The following is a 25411-nucleotide window of genomic DNA, read 5'->3' on the forward strand; positions in this document are numbered from 1 at the left end:
GAATAAAGTAGTTTAAATAGTTTTAGAAACTATAAAAAAAGAAAATCCCAGGCCTAAACAGCTTCACCAATGGACTGAACCAGACATTTAAAGAATTAATACTAATCCTCACAAATTCTTTTAAAAATAGAAGTGGATGGGGTACCTGGGTAGCTTACTTGGTTGAGCTTCCAACTCTTGATTTTGGCTAAGGTTGTGATCTCAGGGTCATGGGATTGAGATCTGTGTCTGGCTCCATGCTTAGCATGAAGCCTGCTTGAGCTTCTCTCCCTCTGCCCTTCCCCCACTTGAGCACACACACTCTCTCTCTAAAACAAATAAATCAATCTTTAAAATAATAGAAGGGGATGGAACACTTCCTAACTAATTCTATGATGCCAGTAATACTGTGATACCAAAAACCAAATATGTCACAAATAAGGAAAATAATAAGCAAATATCTCTTAGGAATATAAACTAAAAAATTCCCAACAAAATACTAGTAAACTGAATTCAGCAACACAGGAAAGACTTATACAATATGAACAAGTGGAATTTATTCCAGAAATGCAAGGTTGCTTTTACAAATGAAAATCAATTAATGCAATATACCACATCAGTAAGAAACAAAAATTATATGATGTTCTCCAGAGGCAGGAAGGCATTTGACAAAATCCAATATACTTTCATGATAAAAACAATTAAGTAGAATAGAACTTCATCAGTCTGATAAAGGGCATATCTAAAAAATCCACACCTAAAAACACACTTACTAGGGAAAGACTGGATTCTTTCTAAGATATAGAACAAGAAAAGGATTCTCACTTTCACCACTGCTATTCATCATTGTACTGGAAGTTCTAGTCAAAGAAATTAGGTGAGATAAAGAAATAAAAGACATCAAGACTGGAAAAGAAACAGTGAAACTATCTCTATTTGTACAGGATGTGATCTTGTAAATAAGATTCCTAGGGAATTCAGGAAAATACCATTAGAACTAATAAACAAGCTTAAGCTCAGTATAAAAAATCAATTCTAGTTCTATAAAATAGCAATAAGCAAACTGAAAATAAAATTAAGTTAAAATTTACAATATTTACAATAGCATCAGAATCAATGAAATACTTAGGAATAAATTAAAAGGTGTGCAGGACTTGTACAATGAAAATTATAAAACATCACTGAAAGAAATTAAAGATGTAAATAAATGGAAAAATATTCCATGTTCATAGATTAAAAGACTTAACTTTGTTAAGATGGCAATGCTCCCTCAAATGATCTACAGATTCAACACAATCCCTATCAGAATCCCAGCTGGCGGGTCGCGCTCCTGAAGCCGCCACCTCTGCCGGAGGTCGCAGAGGGACCCACGGCCGGAACCATGTTTCGCAACCAGTATGACAATGACGTCACTGTTTGGAGCCCTCAGGGCAGGATTCATCAAATTGAATATGCAATGGAAGCTGTCAAACAAGGTTCAGCCACAGTTGGTCTGAAATCAAAAACCCATGCAGTGTTGGTTGCATTGAAGAGAGCACAGTCAGAGCTTGCAGCTCATCAGAAGAAAATTCTTCATGTTGATAACCATATTGGTATCTCAATTGCGGGACTTACTGCTGATGCTAGACTGTTATGTAATTTTATGCGCCAGGAGTGTTTGGATTCCAGATTTGTATTTGACAGACCTCTTCCTGTGTCTCGTCTTGTATCTCTAATTGTAAGCAAGACCCAGATACCAACACAACGGTATGGCCGGAGACCATATGGTGTTGGACTGATCATTGCTGGTTATGATGATATGGGCCCTCACATTTTCCAAACCTGTCCATCTGCCAACTATTTTGACTGTAGAGCCATGTCCATTTGAGCCCATTCTCAATCAGCTCGTACTTACTTGGAGAGACATATGTCTGGGTTTATGGAGTGCAATTTGAATGAACTGGTTAAACATGGTCTGCGTGCCTTACCAGAGACACTTCCTGCAGAACAGGACCTAACTACAAAGAATGTTTCCATTGGAATTGTTGGTAAAGACTTGGAGTTTACGATTTATGATGATGATGATGTATCTCCGTTCCTGGAAGGTCTTGAAGAAAGACCACAGAGAAAGGCACAGCCTGCTCAACCTGCTGATGAACCTGCAGAAAAGGCTGATGAACCAATGATTTAAGTCACAAATCAGTCTATATGCGTATTATCAAATATGTAAGAATGCAGGAGCCCTTACTGATGACAGTAATCTATACTTTGAACCAAAAGATGTGGCATGGTCTTCTGGTATGTTTTAGGAATCGGTCCAGATGTGTTTTTCCCAAGTAACTTGTCTGAACCATATAATGGTGTGCATTTTTCTTTGAGAGGGTCTATATAATCATTTTCTAGAAAGTATAGTTATCTGTACTAATGTTTTTATATGAAGAACATAGTGTCTTTGTGGTTTTAAAGACAACTGTGAAATAAAATTGTTTCACCTGAAAAAAAAAAAAAAGAATCCCAGCTGGCTTTTTTTCTTTCTTCAGAAATTGTCAGGCTGATCCTAAAATTCATACGGAAATTCAAGGAACCCAAAATAACAAAAATGACTTTGAAAAAGAACAAATTTGGAGGACCAACACTTCCTAATTTCAAACCTTACTATAAAGCAATGATAATTAAAACAGTGTGGTACTGGCATAAGTACAGACATACATATCAATGCGATAGAATTGACAATTCAGAAATAAAACCATGTGTGTAAGATCAACTAATTTTCCACAAGGAGGCAAAGATCATCCAATGTGGAAAGAATATTTTTTTAAAATGGTTCTGAAACAATTGGATAGCCACATGGAAAAAATGAAGTCAGACTCTTACCTCATACCACATACAAAAATTCACTCAAAATGGATCAAAGACCTAAATGTAAGAGCTAAAAGTATAAAACTTTTCAGAAGAAAAGAAAGGAATAAACATTCATGACTCTGAATTTGGCAGCTGATTCTTACATATGATAACAAAGGCATGGGGAACAAAAGAAAAATAAATTGTACTTCATCAAAGTTTTAAAAAAAAATGTGTGCTTCAAAAGACACTATCAAGAAAGGGAAAAGACAACCCACAGAATGAGAGAAAATATTTTCAAGTCACAAATCTGATCAGGGACTTGTATCTAAAATATGTAAAGGATTTATGACTTAGTAATAAAAAGACAATCCAATTTAAATTGGGGAAACAGTCTGAATACACAATATACACAAATGACCAATAAATATATGAAAACATGCTCAACATCATTAGTTATCTGGAAAATCATTCATCAGAAAAATCAAAACCAAAATGGGATATCACTCTGCACTCACTAGAATGGCTAGAAAGAAAAAGTCAGATAATACAAGTATTGGCGGGATGCCTGGGTGGCTCAGCGGTTTAGCGCCTGCCTTCAGTCCAGGGCGTGATCCTGGAGTCCCGAGACAGAGTCCCACATTGGGCTCCCTGATTGGAGCCTGCTTCTCCCTCTGTCTATGTCTCTGCTTCTCTCTCTGTGTGTCTCTCATGAATTAAAAAAAAAACAAAAACAAAAAAAAACAAGTATTGGCGTGGAGGTGGAGAAATCCGAAGCCTCACACTATATTATATTGATGACAATATAAAATGGTACACAACCACCTTGGAAAACATTCCTTCAGCTTCTCAAATGATTAAAATACAGTTACCGTATGACCTAAGTCTACCCAAGAGAAATAAAAACATGTCTACACAAAAACTTATTTACAAATGTCTACAGCAGCATTATTCATAGTAGCCAAAAGATGAAAACTCCAATACCACCAACTGATGGATTTTTTTAAATGTGGTAAATCCATACAATGAAATATTATTTGACCATAAAATGGAATGAAATACTGATACATGCCATAACATGGATGAACTCTGAACATGTTACATCAAGTGAAAGAAATCAGTTACAAAGTCCATATATTATATGATTCTATTTATTTAAAATTTCCAAAACATGCGAATCTAGAGAGGCACAAAGTAGATTAGTGGTTGCACAGGGCTCTTGGGGGTAATGCAGGGTAATGGAATGTGATGGGGGTTTCTTTTTGAAGTGATGAAATGTTCTAAAATTGATTGTTGGTGGTGGTTGTATATATTGGTGAATATACTAAAATCCACTGAATTATATACTTTAATGTGTGGATTATATGGCAGTTAATTATATATCTCAATAAAGTTGTTTTTTAAAATGAATTTTTACCCTGTGTGATATTCCTTTGTGCCTGACTTTTTTTCTTCAAGATGTCTATGATATTCATCTATATTTTTCTATGTGTCAGAAGTATATTCATTTTTTGACTTGTAGTATTTATTCTATTGTATGAATGTACCACAGTTTATTTAATTCCGTCTTCCTGTTGATGACACGAGAGTTTACAAATCTTTAGCTTTTATGAATAGAGTGGTCTTGAACATTCTCATATATATTATGGTAAACAGATACATTCATTTCACCTGAGTATATACTTAGGAGAGGGATTGCTGGGTTATAACAAGCATGTTTGATTTTAGCAGATACTGCCAAATGGTTTTCCAAAGTGGCTGTACCAATTTACATTTCCACCAGCAATGTATCAGAAGTCCAGTTGCTTCCCATCCTTACTAACACTTGGTATATTAATTTAAGCTATTTCAGGTAGCACCTCAAAACCCACAGGCTCCAAAGTTTTTGAGGTGCAGCTCTCCCCCCTCAATTCTTCCCACCCTCTCATACCTCCTCAAGTGCAGGGACCCTGGTTAAGTGAGGAGAAAACAAATGCCAAAGGGAAGCAAGGACAAATAAGGCACCCGCGATACCTATAAGGCCCATCTCACTCCCATCTGAACCTTTCCCTGCCACCCTGGTCAGCATCCCCATTCTGGCAGCCGGGCCCCACAGCCAAGTTTCCTACCACTACTATCTTCACCCTGGGCTCCCCGTCTCACCCTTCTAGAACATGGGTACCTCCTCTTTTCCAGGCAGGGTCCCCACGAGGGCTCATTTAGACTACTGTCTTTGCTGCTGACTTGCCCTAGGACTGGCCCACTGCTTGACCTCTCTGGCCCTGAGGAACCAGGGAAAAGCTCCCTCCCCACAGGACAGGCTAGTTCCCTGGCAGGTGAGGGCTTCCAACTGAGGCAGTGTACAAGTGGTAGAGAGAAGTAGGGAGCTGGTGGCCAGCACCTTTTGGGTCTAGGAGAGTGTGTGGGTCCCTCCTTCCCTGTCTGGGATGTTGGAGGGGAGGAACTGAGGCCTTAGCTTGCCCCCTTGTCATCCTTCCCCCTTGTAGATACTGCCTTAACACTCCCTCTACCCTCAGCTCTGGCTGCCTATCAGCCAGGTTTCTCCGTGCTCACTAATTTATTTCCAGGAAGGTGTGTGGAAGACATGAGCCGTGTATAATATTTTTTTTAACATTTCCATTGCAGTATTGACCATCATCCTTGGTTGTGTATCGTGTAACACAAATAATGATATTAAAAGCATCAAACAAACAAAAAAAAATTAATTAATTAAATTAATTAATTTAAGCTATTTCAGTGAGTGTGCAGTGATCCCTCATTGTAGTGTTAATAGGAATTGTCTGATGAGTAATGATGCTGAACATTTTTCTTTTGCTTGTTGATCATTTGTATATCTTCTGTGAAGTTCTTATTTAATTCTTTTGCCCATTTTTTTTGCTGGGTTGTTTTTTCTTGTTGAGTTTTAAGAGTTCTTTAATACTCTGGAATTTCTCAGACTTATGTATTAACACGTCTTTTTCCTGTCTATGGTTTGTCTTTTCTCAATTTTGATCGTATCTTTTGACAAACTGAAGTTCTCAATTGTAATGAAATCCACTTTACCAATATTTTCTTGGTAATTTTTGTGTCTTGGTAATTTTTTGTGTGTCTCCAGGGTCATGAAGATATTCTCCTATTTATATTATCCTATTCTTTTTAGAAATCTTATTGTCGTACCTTTCACTATGATCCATCTCAAATCAATGTTTGGTGGGAGGAGGATCAAGGTTTATTTTTTCCCATGGTGCTTAATTGTTCCCGCACCATTTATTATTAAAAAATTTCTTTCACCACTGAAAAGCACTGGCACCTTTCTCATAAATAAAATTATGTGTGAGTCTTGAGTCTTTCTGGATACTATTTTGGACTCTATTCTGTTGTGTATGTTCTCAGACTCTACTCATCTTTTTAAAAATTGTCCTTTCATCTCTATAGAAATTTTAATATCATCCTGTCAACTTCCACAAATAAATCAGCTGAGATTTTGATTGGGACTGTCTTGAGACTATAGGTCAAATTGGGAAAATTGGTGTTTTAACAAAATTGAGTCTTCTAGTCCATGAATATGGTATATATTCTCATTTATTTAGGACTTTAAATTTTTCCTCTCAGCAATGTTTCACTGTTTTGTAGTTTTCATTGTAGAAGTCCTCTGCATCTTTCACTAGATTATTAAACATCTGATGGGTTTTGATGTTGTTAAAAATGGTATTTTAGAAGTTCATTATTCCAGTTATTTCTTGCTAGTACACAGAAATAAAATTAATTTCTGTATATTGACCTGTACCCAGCAGCCATACCAAATTCATTCTTGAAAGATTTATTCATTTTTTATTTTATTTTATTTTATTTTTTATTTTTTAGATTTATTCATTTTTTAGAGAGGGCTGCTGAGGGAGAAGGAGGCAGTCTCTGGCAGACTCCACACTAAGCTTGGAGCCTAATGCAGGGCTCAAACTCACGACTCTGAGATCATGACCTGAGCCAAACCCAGTAGTTGGGAACTTACTATGCCACCTAGACACCCCCAAATTCATTTATTTTTAAAACTTTAAAATAAAACTGAGATATAACAAACCATTTTGGATATGTTTTTTAAACGTTGGGTTATTGGGTTAAACCCTACTTGATAATTTATATCACAATTCTATATTATTCTTTTTATATATTATTAGATTCAGTATTCTAAAATTTTAGGATTTTTGCATCTATCATTGAATATTTTTACCTATATATTTTTCTTTTGCTTGAAATGTCTTTGTCACATTTTGTCATCAGAGTCATGCTGGTCTCATAAAATCAATGCATTACCTTTTTATCTATTTTCTATAAGAGATGTTTTTACAGGGTTGCTATTATTTCTTTCTTATGTATTTGAAGAATTCATAATAGTGAAGCCATTTTATTTGTGAGAAGGTATTTAAGATTAAATTCTTTAACAGGGGGGATCCCTGGGTGGCTCAACGGTTTAGTGCCTGTCTTTGGCCTGGGGTGTGATCCTGGAGTCCCGGGATGGAGTCCCAGTATTGAGTCCCACATTGGGCTCCCTGCATGGAGCCTTCTTCTCCCTCTGCCTGTGTCTCTGCCTTTCTCTCTGTGTCTCTCATGTATAAAAAAATAAAATCTAAAAAAATAAAATAAAATAAAATAAATAAAATCTTTAAAATAAATAAATAAATTTCTTTAACAGGTATAGCACTATTAAAATATTCTAAATAGGACTATTCAGATTCTCCTTGGGCCAATTGTCATAGGTGTACTTTTTAAATAACTTGTCAATTTTGTCAAGATTGCCAAATTTATTGGGATAGAGTTATTCATAGTGTTCTTTTGTATTTTTAGATTAAATTTAGATCTTCAGAAAGATTTGTAGTAACGTCTACTTTTGAATTACTGATATTAATAATTTGTGTCTTTTATTTTTATTTATTGGTCCATCTAGCTTGGCATTCAATTGTAGTAATCCATCCAAAGAATCAACTTTTGGCTTTTGATTTTCTCTTGCATGTGTGCTGTTTGTTTTCCTCTCTTTTCTTGGTTATATTTTTCCTTTTACCTTCCTTGGGTTTCATTTGCTGTTATTTCTCTATATTTGAGCCAGAAGTTAAGATAATTGATTTTCAATTCTTCATCTTTTCTAGTATGTGCATTTAAAGTTATTTCCCCTTATTTTAGTAGTATATCACAAGTTTTGATGTCATATTTTTTCATTTATGTTAAGTTCAATAATTCCATAATTTTGTTTGATTTCTTCTTCAACTGATGGGTTATGTGGAAGTGTTTCTTCTAGGTTTTCAACAGTGGGAGTTTTCTAATCATCTTTCTGTTGCTGACTTCTCATTTACTTTGTTCAGAGAATATACTTTCTGGGACACCTGGGTGGCTCAGCGGTTGAGTGCCTGCCTTCTGCTCAGGGCATGATCTTGGTCTGGGATTGAGTCCTGCATCCAGCTCCCTGCAAGGAGCCTGCTTCTACCTCTGCCTACATCTCTGCCTCTCTCTCTGTCTCTCATGAATAAATAAATAACATCTTTAAAAGAGGAGAATATACTTTCTGAGATGCAATCCTTTGAAATTTGTTGAGACTTACTTTTGATCTAGCGTATAATCTATTTTGGTAAATGATACAAGAGCACCTGGAAAGAATGTGTTTTCTATAGTTAATAGGTGTATTGTTTTATATACATATCAGGAATGAAATGAAGTTTAAAGTTTGGGAATCCTTCTAGAAATCAATAATAAATGTCTGTAGGTGAGCTATTATACACACTTTACTGTGACACTTTACTGTGTCATTGTGCCAAGATAATTGTATGGAAAATTTTCCAGATTCACATCTGTGTTTTCATAAAAGAAAACTATAATGTACAAAAAAATATGTCAGGTACAAGGAGACTTAAATGACATTCCTTTTCTTTCTAAATTTTTATTTAAAGTCTAGTTAACATATAGTGTAATACTAGTTTCAGAAGTAGAATTCAGTGATTCAACACTTAACAGAACACCCAGTGCTCACCATAACACGTGTCCTTCTTAATATCCAGCCCCTGTCTAGCCCATCCCCCACTCACCTCCCTCCATCAACCCTTCATTTTTCCTCTATCATTAAGAGTCGTGGTATGGTTTGTTTCCCTCCCCTCTTCTCTCTTTTTTTCCCCTTCCGTATGTTTATTTGTTTTGTTTCTTAAATTCCACATATGTGTGATATCATATGGCATTTTCTTTTTCTGACTGACTTATTTCACTTAGCATAATATATTCTAGCTCCATCCACATCTTTGCAAAAAGGAAGAGTTCATTCTTTTTGATGGCTGATTAATATTCCATTGCACATACATACCACATCTTCTTTATCCATTCATCAGTCAATAGATATTTGGGCTCCTTCCATAGTTTGTCTACTGTTGATAATGCTGCTACAAACATCAGGATGCATGTACCTCTTAAAATCTGTATTTTTGTATTCTTTGGGTAAATACCTAGTAGTGCAATTGCTGGATCATAGGGCAGCTCTATTTTTCACTTTTTGAGGACCTTCCAGAGTGTCTTCAGTTTGCTTTCTCACCAAGAGTGTAAGAGGGTTCCCCTTTCTCTGCATCCTCATCAACATCTGTTGTTTCCTGTGTTGTTAATTTTACCATTCTGACAGGTGTGACATAGTATCTCATTGTGGTTTTGATTTGTATTTCTCTGATGATGAGTGATGTTGAGCATCTTTTCTTGTGTCTATAGGCCATATGTATGTCTTCTTTGGAAAAATGTCTATTGAATGACATTTCTAATTAGGTCGGGCATTTGGGAGAAGGAATAGTATAGGTCACCATAAATATCTGGAAACCATAACAAACGTGTCTCCTGAACTTGTGACCCATGCTACATTTCTTTCTTTCTTTCATTTTTTTTAAAGATTTTATTTATTTATTCATGAGAGAGAAAGAGAGAGAGAGAGAGAGAAAGAGAGAGAGAGAGAGGCACAGAGATATAGGCAGAAGGAGAAGCAAGCTCCATGCAGGGAGCCCGATATGGGACTCGATCCCGGGACTGCAGGATCATGCCCTGGGCCAAAGGCAGACGCTCAACTTCTGAGCCACCCAGGCATCCCCATTTCTTTAGTGACTTCATAGCTCTGTAATAAAAATCCCTACTCACTGCCATTAGGGCTTTCTTTTGTATTGCCAGGGTAAACTTATGTTGCCTATTAGGCATAATTCAAATAGAATGCTGCCAAAATTGAAGATTTTTTAGGACCTTGGGTATCTCCAGATGATTGTTTTAGATACTTGGGTATCTCCAGATGATTGTTTTAGATACTTGGGTATCTCCAGATGATTGTTTAATTTCCTTTGGAGAAATAATCTTAAATTCAGGTTCTTCTATTTCTGTAGCCTAAGACCTGACCCAAAATGTACACTAGAAAATCCACTCAATGGATTTGTTTAATGTGCCTGAATATCAGCTCCAATTGCTTTTTCTCTTGGCTAATCACAAAACTATTATCTCTGAGAATTTCTTATCCACTGAGAACTAATCTATGAGCCAAAAGCAAGCCATGACTGACTGCTAATTATTAAGCCAATGGAGGGACCAAGCAAAGGATGCCTGATGAAGGAATAATCATTTAATCCTAGTTTTGGTGTAAGTAAACAGATAACTCCAACATGAGCTTTGATAAATGATATCTTTTATCTACTGCATTTGGATAATTTAAAATGATCCTTCCAGGTCTGGGTTGAGGAGATCATAATTTATAAATATATAAAGCATAGATGATCCCCATCCTGTCAGCTGATCTGCCTTTCTGTTGGTAGAGGATTCATACTGGGTTTTGTTCTAAAGCTCTCAGGAGGTATACTCTGCCATGAAGACATTCAATGATGACATTTGATGAATACTTTATACTAGGTCAAAATTATAGCACTTGTGGTAAGTGAAATTTGCAATGACTCAAAAAATAACTAAAGGCTTTTCTCCATCTTCATGATTTTGAAATAAAAGATTTACTCATATTATAAAACAAATAGCTTTAAGAAATCTAACGACTAAGATTACTTTTAGCCTTAACATTTGATGACATTTTATGTAGAGTATAATTGCAAGGATATTCTTAGCAACATTTAGAAGTTAAGTTCTTCATTGGAGACCCTAAAAAGGAGCTGGAAAGACTGATTAAGAAACCTGTAACCTTCCTTGTGTTAGAAAGATTTGAAGTGTCTTATAATCATAAGCAGTCATCTTTGGTATAATCCCTACTTTCTCTTACATCTCGTTTTTCTTTTCCTGGGCACCTAACCTGTCCTTCTCTGCCCTATACCTATATCCCAAGTTGATTCTTTATTAAGGTATTTTTTTTCTAAATGTTCCTCTCCCAAACTACAAACTGATAATGACTTAAATTGTGAGCTTTCTCAATGACTCTTGCATAGAAGGCTCTCAAATACCAAACACTCTAATACTCAAATGAATGACTCTCTAATGATAGAATTTCTGGTGTCATAGCAGTATTTTATTCAGTACATATTTATAAAACCCTAGTATGTACCAGGTAGTTTTAGGAGGTAGAAATAAAGAATGAATATGACAACTTTTCTGCCTACGTGGAACTTAGATTCTAGTTGGGGAGAGAAACAATATCTATTATAATATCAAGTGGAGATGAGTGTTTGTAAAAAATATATATAGGTTATGGAGGTACTAATGGACATTGCTATTTTAGAAAGAGTGCGGTCAGGAAAGATCAAAGGTAGGGAGTAACACTTGAACAGAGGATGTGGGGGAGCAAGCCATATGAACATCCAGGAAAAGAATGTTCTATGAAAAAGGAATGGCAAATACAAAGGCCCAGAGGTAGGAAAATACTAAGTATTATTGATACAGTAGGACTAGAGTATAGTGAGCTGAGAGGCAGAATGATGGGAGATGAGGAAAGAGAGGTAACCAAGGGCCAGATAATTCATGGCCTGTAGATCACGGAAATGACTTTGAATTTTATTTTAAGTCCAAATAAATAGGAAGCACAAAATAAATAGGACTGACATGATCTGACTTATAAATACCCTGACTGCTACGTGGCTGCTGGATTTACATAGGAAGCAAAAGTGGGAGCAGAGAGGATAGCTGGGAAACTATTATAGTGGTCCAGATGAGAGATGAGGTAGCTTGGACTAAGAAAATACTGCTGGCCTGATTTATTGTTTGGAAAGGGCACACCATGAATCACACGACTCTCAGCTTCACCTCTCACTATATAAATCCTGAATAAAAGACAACTCCAAAACTTACAATGTTCTCTTATACACCTGGCTTTTGTTTAGTTCCTACAGCTTTTAATACCTTCTACTTCCTTTTCTAACTATTAAATCCTAATAATTCTTCAAGAGTAAGTTTATTTTATTTTATTTTTTTCCATTGGAGTTCAATTTGCCAACATAGAGCATAACATCCAGTGCTCATTCTATTAGGTGCCCCCCTCAGTGCCTGTCACCCGGTCACCCCCACCCCCCGCCCACCTCCCTTTCCACCACCCCTTATTCGTTTCCCAGAGTTAGGAGTCTCTCATGTTCTGTCTCCCTTTCTGATATTTCCCACTCATTTTTTCCAAGAGTAAGTTTAAATATTACCTTTTAGAGTGGATCATTTCTTGCTCTGTGGTCCTATACACTTTATATGTCTATTACCAAAGTTTTTTCATTTCGCTCTGTGTATATGTAATGAATAATGTTTCTTACCTCCTTTCTTAACTGCAAATTTCTTAAGAACAGAGACAACAACACATTTTTCTATGTCTCCACGATGCTGAGTAGTACTTGGCATTTAATAAAGACTTTATAAAATGAATGGAATAAGCTGCTTTCCTTAGGTCACTAATATCATGGCATGTCAGGGATAATGCTTTTATAAAAGCTAATTTCTATAGTATTAAGATTTCAATCACTGTTTATATAGTTCTTAATTAACTTTGATTTGGAATAGATTTTTAAAAGGTTGGCATTTTCCAATTTTGCTTCAGAAGCTTATGATTTACCAGCTTTGCACTTTCCCTTACTTTGTCTGTTTACAGTTGGTAGCTTAATTATTTATTTACATTACTCACAAGCTGGGCTCATATTTTTAGGCATTATTTCATTAGAAATACCCAGTATTAAGAAATATAAACTTTTAACAAGTCAAATTCATTTTATCTAAATGTATTTTCTCCCTATCCCATTCTTTTTAAAATAAACATCTTATGTTTAAACTTGGGAATTACATCAATAAACAGAATGATCTGAAACAACTTCCCAATAATTTCTGCCCCTACCTTCCAGTTTAATCTTAAAGTTAATCTTAATCAAAGTTTAATCTCAATCAACAGGTTGAGCATAAATATCAATACCACATATGTAAACCTCAAAGGTAACAAGATGTGTTTTTTTTAAATACTGAGATCCTATATCATTTATTTAAAAATTTTTTTTTATTTAAAGTCCAGTTAGTTAACATACCATGTAATATTACTTGCAGGTGTACAGTATAGTGATTCAACATTTCAATACAATACCCAGTGCTTAGCACAAGTGCACTCCTTAATCCCTAACACCTATTTAACCCATTCCCCCATCCATCTCCCCTCTGGTAATCATCAGTTTGTTCTCTATAGTTAAGAGTCTGTTTCTTGGTTTGCCTCTCTCTCTTTTTCCCTATGCTTATTTGTTTTGCTTTTTAAATTCCACATATGAGTGAAATCATGTGTTATTTGTCTTTCTTTGATTAAATTATTTCACTTAGGATAATACTATCTAGTTCCATCCACACTGTTGTAAATGGCAAGATTTCATTCATGAATTCCTTTTATGTATATATATATATAAATATATTTTATAATGACATATTATATATGTAATAATATGTAATATAATTATATTTTATATAATTATATATAAATATTTATATATATATAAATATATATACACACTACTTCTTTATCTATTCATCAGTCAATGGATACTAGGGCTGTTTCCATAATTTGGCTATTGTAGATAAGATTGCTATAAACATTGGAGTGCATGTATCCCCTTGAATTTGTATGTTTGTATTCTTTGGGTAAATACCTAGTAGTGCAATTGTGGGTCCCAGGGTAGTTCCATTTTTAACTGTCTGAGGAACCTCTATATTGTTTTCCAGAGTGGCTGCACCAGTTTGAATTCCTACCAACAGTGTTAAGTGGGTTCCTCTTTCTCCACATCCTCACCAATACCTGTTGTTTCTTATGTTGTTGATTTTAGCCATTCCGACAGGTATAAGGTGGTATCTCATTGTAGTTTTTATTTGTATTTCCCTGATGATGAATGATATTGAGCATCTTTTCATGGTCTGTGGCCATCTGTATGTCTCCTTTGGAAAAATGTCTCTTCAGAAGCACTTTGGTGGCTCAGTCATTAAGCACCCAATTCCTTTCTTTTTAAGATTTTATTTATTTATTCACAAGAGACACAGAAAGAGGCAGAGACATAGGCAGAGGGAGGAGAAGCAGGCTCCATGCAGGGAGCCTGATGTGGGACTCGATCCCAGAACTCCGGGATCCTGCCTGAGCTGAAGGCAGACGCTCAACCACTGAGCCACCCAGGCATCCCATAAGCACCCAATTCTTAATGTTGGCTCAGATGATGATCTTAGGGTCATGAGATGGAGACCCACGTTGGGCTCCATTCTGGGCAGGGAGCTTGCTTACTATTCTCTCTCCCTCTCCTTCTGCGCCTCCACCCATGCTGCTCATGTGTGCATGCTCTCTTTCTTAAAAAAAAAAAGTGAAAAATGTCTCTGCTCATTTTTACATTGTATTATTTGTTTTTCAGGTATTGAGGTTTACAAGTTCTTTATATATTTTGGATACTAACCCTTTATTGGATATGTCATTTGCAAATATCTTGTCCCATTCTGTAGGTTGCTTTTTTAGTTTTGTTGATTGTTTTCTTTGCTCTACAGAAGCTTTTTATTTTGATGAAGTCCCAACAGTTTATTATTATTTTTTTGTTTCCTTGCCTCAGGAGACATATCTAGAAAGAAGTTGCCATGGCTGATGTCAAAGAGGTTACTGCCTGGGTTCCATTCTAAGATTTTTATAGTTTCAGGCCTCACATTTAGGTCTTTAATCCATTTTGAATTTATTTTTGTGTATGGTATAAGTGGTCCATTTTCATTCTTTTCCGTGTTGCTGTTCAGTTTTCCCAATAGCATTTGTTGAAGACACCATCTTCTTTCTGTTGGATATTCTTCCCTGCTTTGTCGAAGATGAACTAACCATATAGTTGTGGATTCATTTCTGGGTTTTCTATTCTGTTCCATTAACCTATGTGTCTATTTTTGTGCCAATACCACCACTGTCCTGATCATTACAGCTTTGTAATATAACTTAAAGTCTAGAATTTGTGATGCCTCCAGCTTTGCTTTTCTTTTTCAAGGTTCCTTTCCCTATTCAGGGTCTTTTATGGCTCCATACAAATTTTAAAAGAGTTTTTTTCTAGCTGGTGTTATTTTGATAGGAAATGCATTAAATGTGTACACTGTTTTGGTAATACAGACATTTTAACAATATTTGTTCTTCTAATTCATAAGCATGGAATGTATTTCCATTTTTTCATATAATCTTCAATTTTTTTCATCAATGTTTTATAGTTTTCAGAGTATAGGTCTTCATCTCTTTGGTTAGGTTGTTTCCTAGGTATCTTATTGCTTTTGATGCAACTGTAAACAGGACTGATTCCTTAATTTCTCTTTCTGCTGTTTCATTATTGGTGTATAAAAATACAACAGATTTTTGTACATTGATTTTGCATTCTGCTATTTTACTGAATTTGTGAATCAGTTCTAGGAGTTTTTGGTGGAGTCTTTCAGGTTTTCTGTATAGAGTATCATGTCATGTATATATTTTTTTATTAAAGTACTACATATTCACTGAAAAAGTCAAACAATAGGAGTAAAATAAAAAGTAAATCTCCCAAACTCACTAAATCCTATCCTAAGAGATAGCAGTAGCAAATGTTGAGTTTAATGTGTCTTATAATACTTTATATATGATATATGCATTCTTATATGTGTGTATGTGTGTGTAATACATATGTTCTTCTGTTCATTCATGCATGAACCAATATCATGAATGTGCTAGGTATTGGATACACAAAGATAAGCAAAAACAGATTATATTTCCTCATGGAGCTTATAGTGCATATAGTGCACATATTATATGTGCACATAAATATGCATACACACTTATTTTTTTTAAAGATTTTATTTATTTATTCATGAGAGAGAGAGAGAGAGAGAGGCAGAGACACAGGCGGAGGGAGAATCAGGCTCCATGCAGGGAGCCCGATGCAGGACTCGATTCTGAGTCTCTGGGATCATGCCCTGGGCCGAAGCCAGGTGCTTAACTGCTGAGCCCCCCAGGGATCCCCCACACTTATGTTTTAAAGATAAAAACTGAGTATCAGCAAAGGCCAGCAAAAGTATAACACTCCAAAGTGAGGGGCACACTCCAAGGTACACTTATTTTACCAAACAAAAACAGAATTTATAGGCTAGTGGAGGGAACATGTCTGGATTTGGTCTTGTTGTGAAAGGGAGAAGATAAAGGGCTGAAGAGTACACAGCTGGTCAGTGAGACGGTGGAGAAGAATCTCCGTATTACGAGAGCTATAGCTGCCTATATCCACTGGCTGGGAAAATGTAGAGACTATAAAAAAATAATGTGCACAACAACCCCAGATCATCCTAAGTATTAATTTCTACAAGCCTGAATCATGCCCCTGGTCTCCTTTCCACATGAATCTCTTGCAAATAGTTGTAAAAAGTACCTTAATTAAGGATAAGTTACCACAACTCAATAGCAAAAACTAATAACCCAATTTAAAAATGAGCTAAAGACATGAATAGATATTTCCCCAAAGAATATATACAAATGGCCAACAGGTATATGAAAAGATGTTCAACATCACTAATCATCACATAAATGCAAATCAAAACCACAACAAGGGATGCCTGGCTGGCTCAGTTAGTAGAACATGTGACTCTTGATCTTGGGCTTGAGATTTCATATTGGGTATAGAGATTACTCAAAATCTAAAAAGCAGGGATCCCTGGGTGGCGCAGCGGTTTAGCGCCTGCCTTTGGCCCAGGGCGCGATCCTGGAGACCGGGGATCGAATCCCACGTTGGGCTCCCGGTGCATGGAGCCTGCTTCTCCCTCTGCCTGTGTCTCTGCCTCTCTCTCTCTCTCTCTCTGTGACTATCATAAATAAATAAAAAATAAAAAAAAAAATTCAAAAACGTTTAAAAAAAAAATCTAAAAAGCAAAAACCACAATGAGATATCACGCACACTTGTCAGGAAGACTATTACATATTTTTTAAAAAAAAAATAAGTGATGGGGGATCCCTGGGTGGCGCAGCGGTTTAGCGCCTGCCTTTGGCCTGGGGCGCAATCCTGGAGACCCGGGATCGAATCCCACGTCGGGCTCCCGGTGCATGGAGCCTGCTTCTCCCTCTGCCTATGTGTCTCTGCCTCTCTCTCTCTCTCTCTCTCTCTCTCTCTCTCTCTGTGACTATCATAAATAAAAAAAATAAGTGATGATGTGGAGAAATTGGACCCTTGTACATTGTTAGTTGGAATCCAAAATGGTGCCATTATAGAAAACAATAGAGGTTCCTCAAAAAATTAAAAATAGAACTACTATATGATCTAGCAATCTCACTTCTGGTATTTATCTGAAATAATTCATGTCAGAATCTTGAAGAGATAGCCAAGATATGAAAACAATGAAAATATCCATTGAGGGATGAATAGATAAAGAAAATGTGGTATGTACATGTAACAGAATACTATTTAGCCTTAAAAAGGAAGAAAATTCTTCAATATGTGACAACATGGATGAACCTTGAGGACATTACATTAAGTAAAATAAGCCAGTCAGAGGACAAATACTTATATGAGATAGCTAAAAGAGTCAAATTCATAGAATCAAAGAGTGGAATGGTGGTTGCTAGGAGCTGGGGCATGAGAACTTAGAGCTAAACAAGATAATACATTATAGAGATCCGCTGTACAACACAGTACCTATAGTAAACAATACTATATTTGTACACTTAATACTTTGTTAAGAAGACAGATCTCATGTTAACTGTTCTTACCACAACAGAATAAAACTTTTAAAAAGATGTAAGAAATAACAGTATAAGATGCTACTTGAAAATGAAATGAGAGGAATAGGAAAAAAGAATGGTAGGTGGAGAATTCTTACTAGAGACCTATTGTTATAAAGCAGAATAAAATCGTAATCAAATATGTCAGCCTGAATTTCAAAATATTAATTAAGGAATCATGTCTATAAAGTCAGAATATAAGGCAGGGATTTAAGAGCTCAAGAATGGCCAATAGATAAAAGAAAATGAAATATTGGCCATTTTAGAAATAAAAAAAGGAAAGGATAAAAAATAAAACCATCACAGAAATAAAGGTAAAATTGAAAGAAGGAAAAGAGACATTGCTGGATAAACAGGACATAGAAAACAAGAGAAAGGGCAGCCCAGGTGGCTCAGCTGTTTAGTGCCACCTTCAGCCCAGGGCCTGATCCTGGAGACCCAGAATCGAGTCCCATGTCAGGCTCCCTGTACGGAGCCTGCTTCTCCCGCTGCTTGTGTCTCTGCCTCTCTCTCTCTGTGTCTCTCATGAATAAATAAATAAAATCTTAAAAAAAGAAAGAAAAGAAGAGAAAAACAAAATGAAATGAAAATTGAAATTGGTTCTAAAGTCTTCAGGCTTATCAATTAATGAGTTAAATAAAATCTTAAGCACATGTTCATTTCATATTCATATAAGAGTCATGGTTGTATCTTTAAAAAATCATTGACCAAAACGCCTAATGGATACAAAACCGGGTAAATTGTGTTGCTGGTAAAGTGAAAGTCATGGACTGCTTGAATTCATCTTCTCTTGGTTCCTCGATTGAATTTCAAGTGCCAACAAAACTTTGATGAATATTTTTTCCTTTTCTGTCAAGTTTATGTTGTTTCTGGTTTGTATACAGCCAATAAGTCATTCCCCACCCTGGTTCCAGCAATGGTCTGAAAATTTGTTAAGTAAATGTAATAATGGATTACATCTCTGGGTAAGGAACAACAGACAATTTGTTATTCCTTTTTGTTATTCTTTTTACCCATTTTGAGCTCAAATTAAACAATTATTTCATGCTTGCTGGGAGGGAGAACAGCACTCTGATATCTGGACTGGTGAGTTTCTGTGTTTACTCTTGACCTGTAGCTGAAGCTGTAGTTCTGAATCCATAAGTTCTCTATGTCTATGTGTCAATAATGGAGAAAAGCCTTGACCTCACATCACGTGAATGTGAAATGTTTTCCCATCTCTAGCTGGTCTCTACAAATTAGATTATAAAGTCTTCTATGCTAAAGGAGCTCTGTTCTGGTTTACACACATAAGTAAGCACTTGTATACAAATATTCTTAAAATTCTCACAAAAATGAAGTTAAACTTACAATATTTTAAATGTGTTAAACCAGGAGTATTTTTTTTAGATTTTATTTATTCATGAGAGACAGAGAGGCAGAGACATAGGCAGAGGGAGAAGCAGGCTTCCTGTGGGGAGCTTGATTTAGGACTTAATCCCAGGACCTGGGCTTCAACCACTGAGCCATCCAGGTGCCATAGAAGTATTCTTATAAAAAAAATCTGCCAACTCAGAAATATTTTAAGATTCCAAAGTTAAGGTAAAATTTGGCAAGCAAGATTAGCTTAATTTTGGTTTAAAAGAAAAAGCTAGGTTTTTTTGTGTGGTTTATTTGTATAAAGTATAAAAACAAGCACACATTTAATTTTACTTGGGTCTATTTTTCCTAAATGTATACAGGTTTACTGATTAAATGTTATACAGTTCTTATATATAACATTTAACATTGTAAAAAATGTAAAATGTATTCAATTCAAACTGAAACTAAAACAGAATCATTGTTCTGACAAACTTAGTTTCAGCTGTAACTATGTGCTGTAGTAGGTTAGATTTAAGAAAATTTTATGTATTCATTCATTCATTCATTCATTCATGAGAGAGAAAGAGGCAGAGGGAGAAGCAGGCTCCATGCAGGGAGCCCAATGTGGGACTCGATCCTGGGTCTCCAGGATCAAGCATTAGACTGAAAGTGGCGCTAAACCACTGAGCCACCCGGCCCCCCCAGATTTAAGATAATTTATAAGACATTTAGTTAACTTAAAATACTAGACTACTATTAAATTGAGTCAATTAATAAATAATTACTGGATAAAAAGATAAATTCTAAGTAAAATCAAATACTTAAATATTGATTACAAAGCATAGATTTAAGTTTTATACTATTGCTTCTTACTTTTATGCTATAGAGAGGTGATGGATATCTTTGGGTCATGTTACTGAATGTATTCATTTTTACTTTTTAAAAGAATGGGTGTGGCTGATGGGGGAACACAGGGCTAGCTGAGGGCAAGGCACGAGCTTGGGTCAGCACATTGACAAGTCCTTGACACAGGCAAAGGGACATTCCTCTACAGACTCAACTGCCTCAATGTTCATGCTTTGCTAAGGGCAAAACGCTAATAAATCTTAGCCTGATCCCCAGGATCTTGTAAGTCTACTTTAACATCTAAAAATTCCTTTAGAAATTTCCCTTTATCTCTAAACCCCCATGATACGGTTGGCAATCATCCTCCAAGCACATGGCTCACTGATATACATCTGAAGGGTCTCATGACTCAGGTTTTATTAGATGGTAATAAGTGACCTTTTCCCAACAATAGCTAGCCCCCTCAAGGTCCTGGAAATCTTGCTTCCAAAATTCCTTAGAGAGTATGCTATCCTCAAACCCCTCCCAACTCCCAGATATATAATCAGGCACTCCTCACAGGCCTGGGGCAGCAGCTCTTCCTCCCATGGGTCCTGTCCTAGTGCTTTAATAAAACCACCATTTTGCACCAAAGATGTCTCAAGAATTCTTTCTTGGCCATCGGCTCCGGACCTCAACTATATTCCAAAACTTCATCATGACCACAGAAAGCTATGCTATGTATGCTCATGAATTCTGCTAATTTGCTATAATGCTTATGAGTAAGAGATGGTTCTCAACTGCACCCCTCCACATTTTATTTTTGAAATAAAAATTATTTTGGTTAAAAGTTACAATTAAAAGTGGTTAACATTATATTATGAGCAATAGTAACAAATGGATATATGTTTTTGTTTTTAAAGGAAAATGTAGTTTATTCCTAAAGCAATGGTTCTCAAACTTCTGTTTTTAGGACCTCTTTGTGCTCTGAAAAAAATAAGAACTTTCAAAGAGATTTTGTGAAATTTTTTTTTAAGATTTTATTTATTTATTCATGAGAGAGGGAGAGAGAGAGAGGCAGAGACATAGGCAGAGGGAGAAGCAGGCTCCCTGCAGGGAGCCTGATGCAGGACTCCATCCTGAGACTCTGGGATCATGCCCTGAGCTGAAGGCAAACGCTCAACCACTGAGCCACCCAGGCATTCCAAGTTTGTGAAGTTTTTTTTTTTAAAAAGACTTTATTTGAGAGGGAGAAAGAGTGTGTGTGTGTGTGCAAGCACATTCCTGCAGGGGCTTGGGTTAGGGGCAGAGTGAGAGGTAGAAGCAAACTCCCCACTGAACAGGGAGCCCGCCATGGCTAGCATGGCTCCATTCCAGAACCTCAAGATCATGACCTGAGCTGAAGGCAGATTCTTAACTGAGACACCCAGGTGCTTCCTCCAAAAGAGGAAAAACCTCCAAAAGAGGTTTTTCATATGCAGATTATATCAATAACTGCCATATGAGAAACCAGAACAGAAAATTTAAATATATATATATTTATTGACTGAACTTATTTGAGACAAAAATTGAATGCTAATGTCAATCTTTAAAAAAATTACACCTCGGGATGCCTGGGTGGCTCAGTGGTTGAGCATCTGTCTTTGGCTCAGGGTGTGATCCTGCAGTCCGGGGACGGAGTTCCACATTGGGCTCCCTGCATGGAGCCTGCTTCTCCCTCTGTCTATGCCTCTCTCTCTGTGTGTGTCTCTCAGGAATAAATAAATAAAATCTTTTAAAGAAATAAAAAATAAAAAAATTATATTTCAAAATCAGTGAGAAGATTGTTGAAAATTTTTGAAAAGTTCCTTAATCTGACTTAGTAGAAATAGCTAGATTCTCATATATACTTCTGTATTCAATCTATTACAGTATCACATGTCACACAGACTCTGGAAAACAACCTATGTTAGTATTAAGAAAATAGTTTTGACCTGGCAGATCACCAAAAAGATTGTCAGTTTGTTTCAGAATATAAAAGAACATATAATGAAGGACTGATTTGGAAAGTAAATTTTGTTTGACCTGGCTTAAATGTGAGTCTGAGATAAAGCCCTGTATTGTATTTAAAATGTAGCAAGATTATCTTGATTTTGATGGGCTTGCTTGGTTTACTGATTAATGCCTTCACTTGTAATAAGAAATGTTATTTTTTATTTTCTGTGTAATCTGCCTAGATAGCAGATTTTGTTTTACCAGAATAATTTTCTGATCTTTATGTTCTTTATTATGTCTTTATTCTTGACCATTTAATGGCAAACAAAGAACAAAGTTTCCTCATTTACCAAAGAGCTAAAGTTCTTTAAAACTGTTACCTCCTATGATTCTTTTAAAATTGTTTTGATGTCATTTTGCTTAGATAGGTAATAAAGTGTTTCTGAGGCATCCATGATCCTATCTTAATCAAGTACCTAAATTATCTCTGACAACTCTTGATTTTGCCTTCCAAAAAGTCATATCCCTGTTATAAAAAATATAAAGTTTTTAGGATATCTTTTAAACTTAAAACTATCTTTGAGGGCAGTCCGGGTGGCTCAGTTGGTTTAGCGCCGCTTTCAGCCCAGGGCCTGATCCCGGAGACCTGGGATCGAGTTTCACGTCGGACTCCCTGCATGGAGCCTGCTTCTTCCTCTGCCTGTGTCTCTGCCTCTCTGTGTGTGTGTGTCTCTCATGAATAAATAAATAAAATCTTAAAAAAACCCTATCTTTGAGGTTTCTAAAAGAGACCCTGGAAAAAAGTAAAAATTGTTCTTTCTCTCCATAAAGACAGAAATGTGAGAATTAGGTTCATTTGATGGGTTACTATTGTTTAAGAATTGTATGACAAGAGTTGCAAAATCCGAAGAAATGCTTAGCTTTCCTTATATTCAATTTTTAGAAGTAAAAAATTATTAACATAAAATTTTCAGAAATTGTATACCTTATGAGAAGTTCCTGAATATTATTGACTATGTTGAGAGTAAAACTTCAAGAGAAACACTAATTATAACTCATATTTTTTTTTCAGAAATGGACATAATATCAAGATAGAGCATCAACAAGGAAATAGAGGATGTGAACAACAATATAAACCAACTAGGCCTAACAAGCATATAGAAAATACTCCACCCAACAACAGCACAAATCACTTTCTTCTCAAGTGCTCATGGAATATTCTCCAGTATAGAACATGTAGGTGGCTACAAAACAAGTCTCAATAAATTTAATAAGACTGAAATCACATAAAGTATATTCTCTTACCACAAAAGAATAAAGCTAGAAATTTATAACAGAAAGTGGAAAATTCATAAATATGTGGAAATTAAACAACATACTCTTAAATAATCAATGGGCCAAAGGAAAAAAATCACAAGAGAAATTAGAAAATATGTAGAAATGAATGAAAACAAAGACACAACATACCAAAACTTATGGGATGTGGGCAGGCAGTATTCAGAGGGAAATCTATAGCTATAAATACCTACATTTAAAATAATAAAGATTTTAAAACAACAATCTAACTTTATTTTTTTAAAGATTTATTTATTTATTATAGACATAGAGAGAGAGGCAGAGACACAGGAGGAGGGAGAAGCAGCCTGGCGTGGGACTCAATCCTGGGACTGGGACTCCAGGATCGCGCCCTGGGCCAAAGGCAGGCGCTAAACCGCTGAGCCACCCAGGGATCCCCAACAATCTAACTTGAAACCTTGAGTAATAAGAAGAGCAAGCTAAACCCAAATCTACCAGAAAGAAATAATAAAGAAACAGAATAGGAAAAAAATTGAATCTGTGAAAAGAATCTTTTCATGATAAAGAAAAAAAAAACTATGCTGTAACGTAGGACTAGAAGGGAATATACTAGCCTAATAGAGAACATTTACAAAAAAACTTACAGGTATCACAGTCAATTGTGAAAGACTGAGGCTTTATCCTTAAGATTAGAAACAACAAAAGAATGCCTGCTTTCTCTGCCGCTACTCAACACCCTATTGGATGTTCTAATTAGGGAAATTAGGAAAAGAAAAAAGAAGAACAAAAGAAATAAAAGGCATCCACATTAGAAAGGAAGAAGCAAAACTATCACTGTTTACAGATGACATGATCCCATATATGTACAGAAGATCCCAATGAATCCACAAGAAAGAAAAGGGCAAGAAAGTGGCAGGGTACAAGATCAACAGGCAAAAATCACTTGGGCTAATCAAATCCAAGGTGAGAGCTATTGGAACCTCCAATGTATAACCGGTTGGTCAGAAACCCAGGTGACAACTTGGGCTTGTGACTGGTGTATGAAATGGTTGGGGGCCAGTATTGTGGGACTATACCCATAATCTGTGGGACCTAAGGCTATCTCTGGGTAGACTGTGTCAGAATTGAGTTGAATTGTAGGATACTCAGCTGATGTTACAGAGAATTACTTGTGGGGGGGTGGGGGCGGACCTCAACACATTTATAACCAGAAGTGTCAGAAGTGAAGTAGTCTCTGTGATAGTAAAAAAGACACACAGGAAAGAAAGACACAGGAGGAGAAAAGAACTTCAGGTTTTTCTTTTTTAGGTTTAATACAATGCAACGATAAAAAGATAAACAACTTGATTAAATGGGCAAAGGATGTGACAGACAAGTGTTTATTTTCCAAATAAGATATATAAATGGTCAATAAACACATGAAAAGTCATTCCACATCATTACTCATTAGACAAATGCAAATAATAACAATAAGATACCATTTCATACTCAATAGAATGTAATCCAAAGACATAATAGAAAGTGGTGGCTAGCAAGTAAAGAAGTTAGAACTCTCATTCAGTGCTTGTGGGAATGTAGAATGGTGCGGCTGCTGTGGAAAACAGTTTGGCAGTTCTGCAAAAAGTTAAACATTATATTATCATATGACCCAGCAATTCAACTCCTAGATATAGACAAAACATTGAAAGCAGGGACTCAAGCAGATACTTGTGCACCAATGTTCACACCAGCATTATTCACAATAGCCAAAAGATGAAAACAACCCAAGTGTTCACTAACAGATGAATGGATAAACAAATTGTGGTATATTCATATAATGGAATACTTTCAGTCATAAAAAAAGAATGCAAGTACTGATTTGTCAAAACATGGGTGAACTTTAAGAACACTATGCTAAGTGAAATAAGCCAGTTACAAAAGGACAAATATATTATGATTCCACTTATATGAAATATCTAGAATAAGCAAAATCCTAGAGACAGTACCATTAGAAATTACCAGGGGCTGGGAGAAAGGGGATGTAGA

General features: G+C 36.0%; 1 protein-coding gene and 1 pseudogene across 1 annotated transcript in view; one reads left to right on the forward strand and one right to left on the reverse strand.

Annotated features, from left to right (window-relative positions):
• TEX11 (testis expressed 11) overlaps positions 1-25411 on the reverse strand; it is a 319132-nt gene that overhangs the window by 32139 nt on the left and 261582 nt on the right. The window lies entirely within an intron of this gene.
• LOC112907597 (proteasome subunit alpha type-1 pseudogene) lies at positions 1358-2149 on the forward strand (annotated as a pseudogene).

The sequence above is a fragment of the Vulpes vulpes genome, chromosome X, assembly GCF_048418805.1.
Source record: "Vulpes vulpes isolate BD-2025 chromosome X, VulVul3, whole genome shotgun sequence".
In the NCBI taxonomy this organism is placed as follows: domain Eukaryota; kingdom Metazoa; phylum Chordata; class Mammalia; order Carnivora; family Canidae; genus Vulpes; species Vulpes vulpes.